The 6,573-nt window shown below is 32.1% G+C and overlaps 2 pseudogenes; one reads left to right on the top strand and one right to left on the bottom strand.

The window, feature by feature from the left end:
* The first annotated feature begins 1,505 nt into the window (after window positions 1–1,505).
* LOC102579736 (catechol oxidase B, chloroplastic-like) lies at window positions 1,506–2,176 on the top strand (annotated as a pseudogene).
* A 358-nt stretch (window positions 2,177–2,534) lies between these two features.
* On the bottom strand, window positions 2,535–3,173 carry LOC102579412 (catechol oxidase B, chloroplastic-like; annotated as a pseudogene).
* Between the last annotated feature and the right edge of the window lie 3,400 nt (window positions 3,174–6,573).

Below are 6,573 nucleotides of genomic sequence, written 5' to 3'. Positions count from 1 at the left end.
ACCTTTCAGAAAGAAGACAACCTTTCAGAAAGGTCACAACACTTTGGAAAAGGCATAACCTTTCAAACGGTCACAGTCCTTTAGAAAGGACACAACCTTTCATAAAGTTTACAACTCTTCAGGAGAGTCATAACCCTTCATTTCCTGTTCACACCTTTAAAACCCAACAAATTGAATTAGTAACCCAACAAAAAAAATACAAAACCATTTCAAAACTATTTAACTCAATATCGATAAATTAATAATATTACAGTTTTAACGGATTATTGCTTTATCCATTATTAAAAACTAAAGCCGAAATAACTGGACAATTTATTATTATTTTTATAAAACTATTAAAAATTCGTTAAATAATAACAATGATTCAATAATATTTCTTTTTATTCAATTTGTTGATTGGCTTAGGTCCCCCACCACCAACATAAATGTGATTTCATGTTTTGTCCATTCTTTCTGTCCGCATTTACTTTTTTCGCTTTTATTACTCCCCGCATCAAAAGTGACCTTTAGTGATAATTAATTTTTCTTTTAGCAATAATATTTATTGCTATAAATACATTTACCAGTATTTGATTAAATGTCACTGGATTCAATATCGTTAAAGCCTTTAGTAACATTTATATCGAATGCCGGTAAAGACCCTTATTATTGCCTCTAAAAATAATTACTTTTAGTGACATTTATTTAGCGGCCTATACTATTGCCATTAAAGCTACCTTAGATATATAGAGAATTCACATCGTTTTTCAAGCTAAATATAGAAGAAAACAAAATCTGCTATAAATAGAGAGATTTTTTTTAGCTATATTATCCTCAAAGCTATATGAAGCTAATTAAATCAAACTCAAGTTTATCTTGCTGGGTGCTTACCAATGAGAATGAGAGATTGAGAGATCGAGAAAGAGAGACCGAGTGGAAAGAAAGAAAAAGAGAAATTACCTCTTGTTGTGTGCTTCAGATCGAGCATGAAGAAACACAAATCGATTTGTGCTTCAAATCAAATCCATCATAGCCATGGAAGGAAGCTTCAAATCAATCCAGAGCTTCAGATGAAAACACGGCGTGTTTTTACTTTTAATAGATCAAAAGAAAAACATAAAAAAAAGAATCATATTTTATCCTTAATATTAATTGCTTATTCCTTAAATTATTTCTTAAGATTATATATATATATATTCAAAAAATAAATATTACTAAAGAGAAACAACACGAATATACTCGATCTATTTTGTTTTTCAATGTTGCGTGATATTTCTAAGATGACAAGTAACAATTATCAGTTGCGTGACCATTATGGTATTGTGGATGGGACTGTTCATTTCTCAATTAATTAAAAGTTTTTAGTTTTGAGTATGAAAAAATCTCCGAATAGAGGTTATGCCAAATTAGTCAGCTCGGATAAAAAAAAATAATAAAAAATCAGTTGCGTCTTTCACGTTTGTACTAGGCCAGTACCATGCATTTTCTACATAAATATTGTTGAAATGCTGCACAGCAAAAACACTCATCCCAACAATGGCTTCTTCTATTCTACCTTTGTGCACTACCAATATTCCCTCTTGTTTCTTAGCAAAACCCTCTCAGCTTTTCCTCCACGGAAGGCGTAGTCAAAGTTTCAACGTCTCATGCAACGCTAATAACAACTCTAGCGAGCATGACAAAAATATCCTTGATGACGATGTTGTTGATAGGAGAAATGTTCTTTTAGGGTTAGGAGGTCTTTATGGTGCTGCTAATCTTACACCATTATCCACTGCTGCTCCCTCACCACCACCTGATTGTAAAACTTGTAGTACAACCACTATAACTAATGGTCCAGTTCCTTATAGTTGTTGCCACCCTCCTATCCCCGTAGATATGAGCACCCTTCCATATTACAAATTCCCTCCTATGAACAAGCTCCGTATCCGTTCTCATCTTCCTGATGAGGAGTATATTGCCAAGTACAATTTGGCAATTACTCGAATGAAAGATCTTGATATGACAACCTTTAAACCCTCTTGGGTTTAAGCAACAAGCTAATATACATTGTGCTTATTGTAACAGTGCTTATAAAATTGGTGGCAAAAAGTTACAAGTTCATAATTCATGGCTTCACAAGTACAACATTCGGAGTAAAAGCTCAGTGGCGGATTCAGGATTTAAAGGTTGTGGGTGCTCATTTCCTTTAACATAAACCTGTTAAGCAATCACATAGTGTAAACCTTTAACATAAACCTGTTAGCAATCACATAGTGTAAACAACTTGATAAGCAAATAAACAAGTGGTCAAGTTTGATGCATATCTGACTTGACCAATACTTTAGCATAGGAAAAGTTAAAAATAAAAAAGAAAGAAAAAGTTAGTCAGCCTAAACTAATTAAGAATAGAAAAAGTCAAAACAAGTACAACATTCGGAGTTAAAACTCAGTGGCGGATCCAGGATTTAAAGGTTGTGGGTGCTCATTTCCTTTAACATAAACTTGTTAGCAATCATTCTTAGCACTCGTTCTTTTTTCCTTATATTTATGTTAATAATTACGTTGTACCTCAGTTAAGGACTCAAGTGGAGAAAGATAATAAACTTGAGTCCTTGACGAAGCCATGAATTATGAACTTGTAACTTTTTGCCACCAATTTTATAAGCACCGTTACAATAAGCACAATGTATATTAGCTTGTTGCTTAAACCCAAGAGGGTTTAAAGGTTGTCTTATCAAGATCTTTCATTCGAGTAATTGCCAAATTGTACTTGGCAATATACTCCTCATCAGGAAGATGAGAACGGATACGGAGCTTGTTCATAGGAGGGAATTTGTAATATGGAAGGGTGCTCATATCTACGGGGATAGGAGGGTGGCAACAACTATAAGGAACTGGACCATTAGTTATAGTGGCTGTACTACAAGTTTTACAATCAGGTGGTGGTGAGGGAGCAGCAGTGGATAATGGTGCAAGATTAGCATCACCATAAAGACCTCCTAACCCTAAAAGAACATTTCTCCTATCAACAACATCGTCATCAAGGTTATTTTTGTCATGCTCGCTAGAGTTGTTATTAGCGTTGCATGAGACGTTGAAACTTTGACTACGCCTTCCGTGGAGGAAAAGCTGAGAGGGTTTTGCTAAGAAACAAGAGGGAATATTGGTAGTGCACAAAGGTAGAATAGAAGAAGCCATTGTTGGGATGAGTGTTTTTGCTGTGCAGCGTTTCATCACTATTTATGTAGAAAATTCATGCTATTGGCCTAGTACAAACGTGAAAGCCGCAACTGATTTATTATTATTTTTTTTCATCCGAGCTGACTAATTTGGATCCGCACGGCATAACCTCTATTCGGAGATTTTTACATACTCAAAACTAAAAACTTTTAATTAATTGAGAAATGAACAGTTCCATCCACAGTACAATAATGGTCACACAACTGATAATTGTTACTTGTCATCTTAGAAATATCACGCAACATTGAAAAACAAAATAGATCGAGTTTATTCGTGTTGTTTCTCTTTAGTAATATTTATTTTTTGAATATATATATATATAATCTTAAGAAATAATTTAAGGAATAAGCAATTAATTAATATTAAGGATAAAATATGATTTTTTTTTATGTTTTTCTTTTGATCTATTAAAAGTAAAAACACGCCGTGTTTTCATCTGAAGCTCTGGATTGATTTGAAGCTTCCTTCCATGGCTATGATGGATTTGATTTGAAGCACAAATCGATTTGTGTTTCTTCATGCTCGATCTGAAGCACGCAACAAGAGGTAATTTCTCTTTTTCTTTCTTTCCGCTCGATCTCTCTTTCTCGATCTCTCAATCTCTCATTCTCATTGGTAAGCACCCAGCAAGATAAACTTGAGTTTGATTTAATTAGCTTCGTATAGCTTTGAGGAAAACATAGCTAAAAAAATCTCTCTATATATATATAGCAGATTTTGTTTTCTTCTATATTTAGCTTGAAAAAACGATGTGAAATTCTCTATATATCTAAGGTAGCTTTAATGGCAATAGTATAGGCCGCTAAATAAATGTCACTAAAAGTAATTACTTTTAGTGGCAATAATAAGGGTCTTTACCCTAAATCCTAAACTCTAAACCCTAAAGACTTTAACGACATTGAGTCCAATGACATTTAATCAAATACTGATAAATGTATTTATAGCAATAAATATTACCGCTAAAAGAAAAATTAATTATCACTAAAAGTCACTTTTTTATATGAGGGAGTAATAAATGCGAAAAAAGTAAATGCGGACAGAAAGAATGGACAAAACATGAAATCACATTCATGTTGGTGGTGGGGGACCTAAGCCGATCAACAAATTGAATAAAAAGAAATGTTATTGAATCATTGTTATTATTTAACGAATTTTAAATAGTTTTATAAAAATAATAATAAATTGTCCAGTTATTTCGGCTTTAGTTTTTAATAATGCATAACGCAATAATCCGTTAAAACTGTAATATTATTAATTTATCGATATTGAGTTAAATAGTTTTGAAATGGTTTTGTATTTTTTTGGTTAGGTTACTAATTCAATTTTCAGTTTAAAATTTTTGTTAATGATAAATCCATAATTCAATAAGATTATATTAAAATTATGTTTGTATCCTTAACTATATAATAATGACTTTAAATTTTAAATGCAGATCCTATTTTCTTTTGGATTTTTATAGTTGTTGACTTGGTGTTATTGTCTTCTTTCTAAATTCATTTGTTTGGTGTGTTATTTTTCATTTTGATAAATTGATACGGTGCTACTTAACAAGAAATTAAGAAAACTAATTTACTTTAGCATTAACGAATTTGAATTTATTTTTACTTGTAATTATGCACACTTTTACGCAGGAATAGAGCCGTCAAAATGGGTTTAGCCCATGGGGCCGGTCCAATCCAACCCGTTATTGGGGTAGGGTTGGAATATAATTTTTCAAGCCTATTTAAAACTAGGGCTTATAAGCCCGGCCCATATAAGCCCTTTTCCCTTGAGGCTTAATCGGGATCGTGGCGGAGTCGGTCCATGGGCCAAAACTTTTTATTTAAAGGTAATTTACAATAATCTCACTAATATATAATCTAATTACTTAAATATACTTATGTTGTAATATTATAAATCTTACTAGATTGGTACGTCCAAATACATGTATCTCGGAATATATAGACTCAAAACTAGGTTAATTTGTTCTAGATATACTCTATCCAAGTAGATTCGCATGTATCTAGGATACATAGACAAATCTCGTGCCCTTGCCTCCCTCCCATCTTGCTTGTCACTTTCTTATCTCGCTCGAGTATTTGGTATGAGAGATATATGCTAATTACACTAGATTTTTCGTTAGTGTTATTGAGACAACACCATAGTTTGCCATATTTGATTTGAAAATCTTCTCATTTTTTTGATGTTATAGAACATAAGTTTGAAAAGAAAAAAGTGAAAAAAAAGAATGGCTAGCCTGCCATTGCCCTCGGCCCGCACTAGCCCTTCAATTTCCTTGGCCCGCGAGGCTTGGGCTGGACCGGCCCTCATTACCCCTACAAATTCCCTGGCTCGCGAGGCTTGGACTGGGTGCTGGGCTGGGCCGGCCCTTTTTGACAGCTTTACGCATGAAGGTAGTGTATATATGAATAAAAATAAAGATAAGCGTCAAAAACACACCTAAACTATCTCCTTTTTTTTAGTTTCATACCTAAATTTTTGAGAGTGTGAATTTCATACCTAAACTATTACCTATTAGTTTGAGAAACACATCTCTCTCTTTTATACCACTCTCATCATGGTGTATGTAATACACTCTCTTTTATTTAAAAAAAATTGTCACATCACACTCCAGATGACAAAACATTTCGCCTTGACAAAAAATAAATAAATTAATGATATTAGTTAAAATGAAAGATTAAAAAATTATTATCCAAAAAAAAAAAAAATTTATAAAATAAAATGTAAAATATTTTTCTTATCCACTCCATCACTTCCTCTAACCGTCCGACCCCCCCCTCCCCCCCCACAAATACTAATTTAGATATTATTTTAAAAAATAATAATAATAACTCTACCCACTCCACATAACCCTCCGCTTCCAAAAAATTTTCTCGTTTTGTGTTAGATATACATATCAAAAATATTTTTTATTTGCCGTCACAAGACTTTTTTTAAAATAAAATTTTTATTTATGTTATATTCGGTACACAAGTAGAAAAAAATCCTAAAAATATATATATACATATGTAACACAAAACGAGAAAAATTTAAGATAAATAAATAAAGTAAGAACAGAGGGTTAATATGATGAGGTAGAATTTTTTTTTTTTAAAAATAAAATAATACCAATTTTATAATTTAAATTTTATTTTTAAAAAAATTATATTTTTTGGGATAGTAGTACTTTAATCTTTAATTTTTAATTAATATTAATAGTTTATTATTTAATTTTAGTCAATGTGAAATATTTTATCCATGTGGCATGTCATGTGTTAAGGTTTTTTCAAATAAAAGAGAGTGTATTACACACACCATTGAGATGTGTTTCTCGAACTAATAAGTGATAGTTTAAGTATGAAACTCACACTTCCAATAGTTTGGGTATAAACT

This window comes from Solanum tuberosum, unplaced genomic scaffold (genome assembly GCF_000226075.1).
Source record: "Solanum tuberosum cultivar DM 1-3 516 R44 unplaced genomic scaffold, SolTub_3.0 scf00535, whole genome shotgun sequence".
Taxonomy (NCBI): Eukaryota; Viridiplantae; Streptophyta; class Magnoliopsida; order Solanales; family Solanaceae; genus Solanum; species Solanum tuberosum.
The sequence above is the reverse complement of the archived record's forward strand: the minus strand, read 5'-3'. Positions and strand labels throughout refer to the sequence as shown.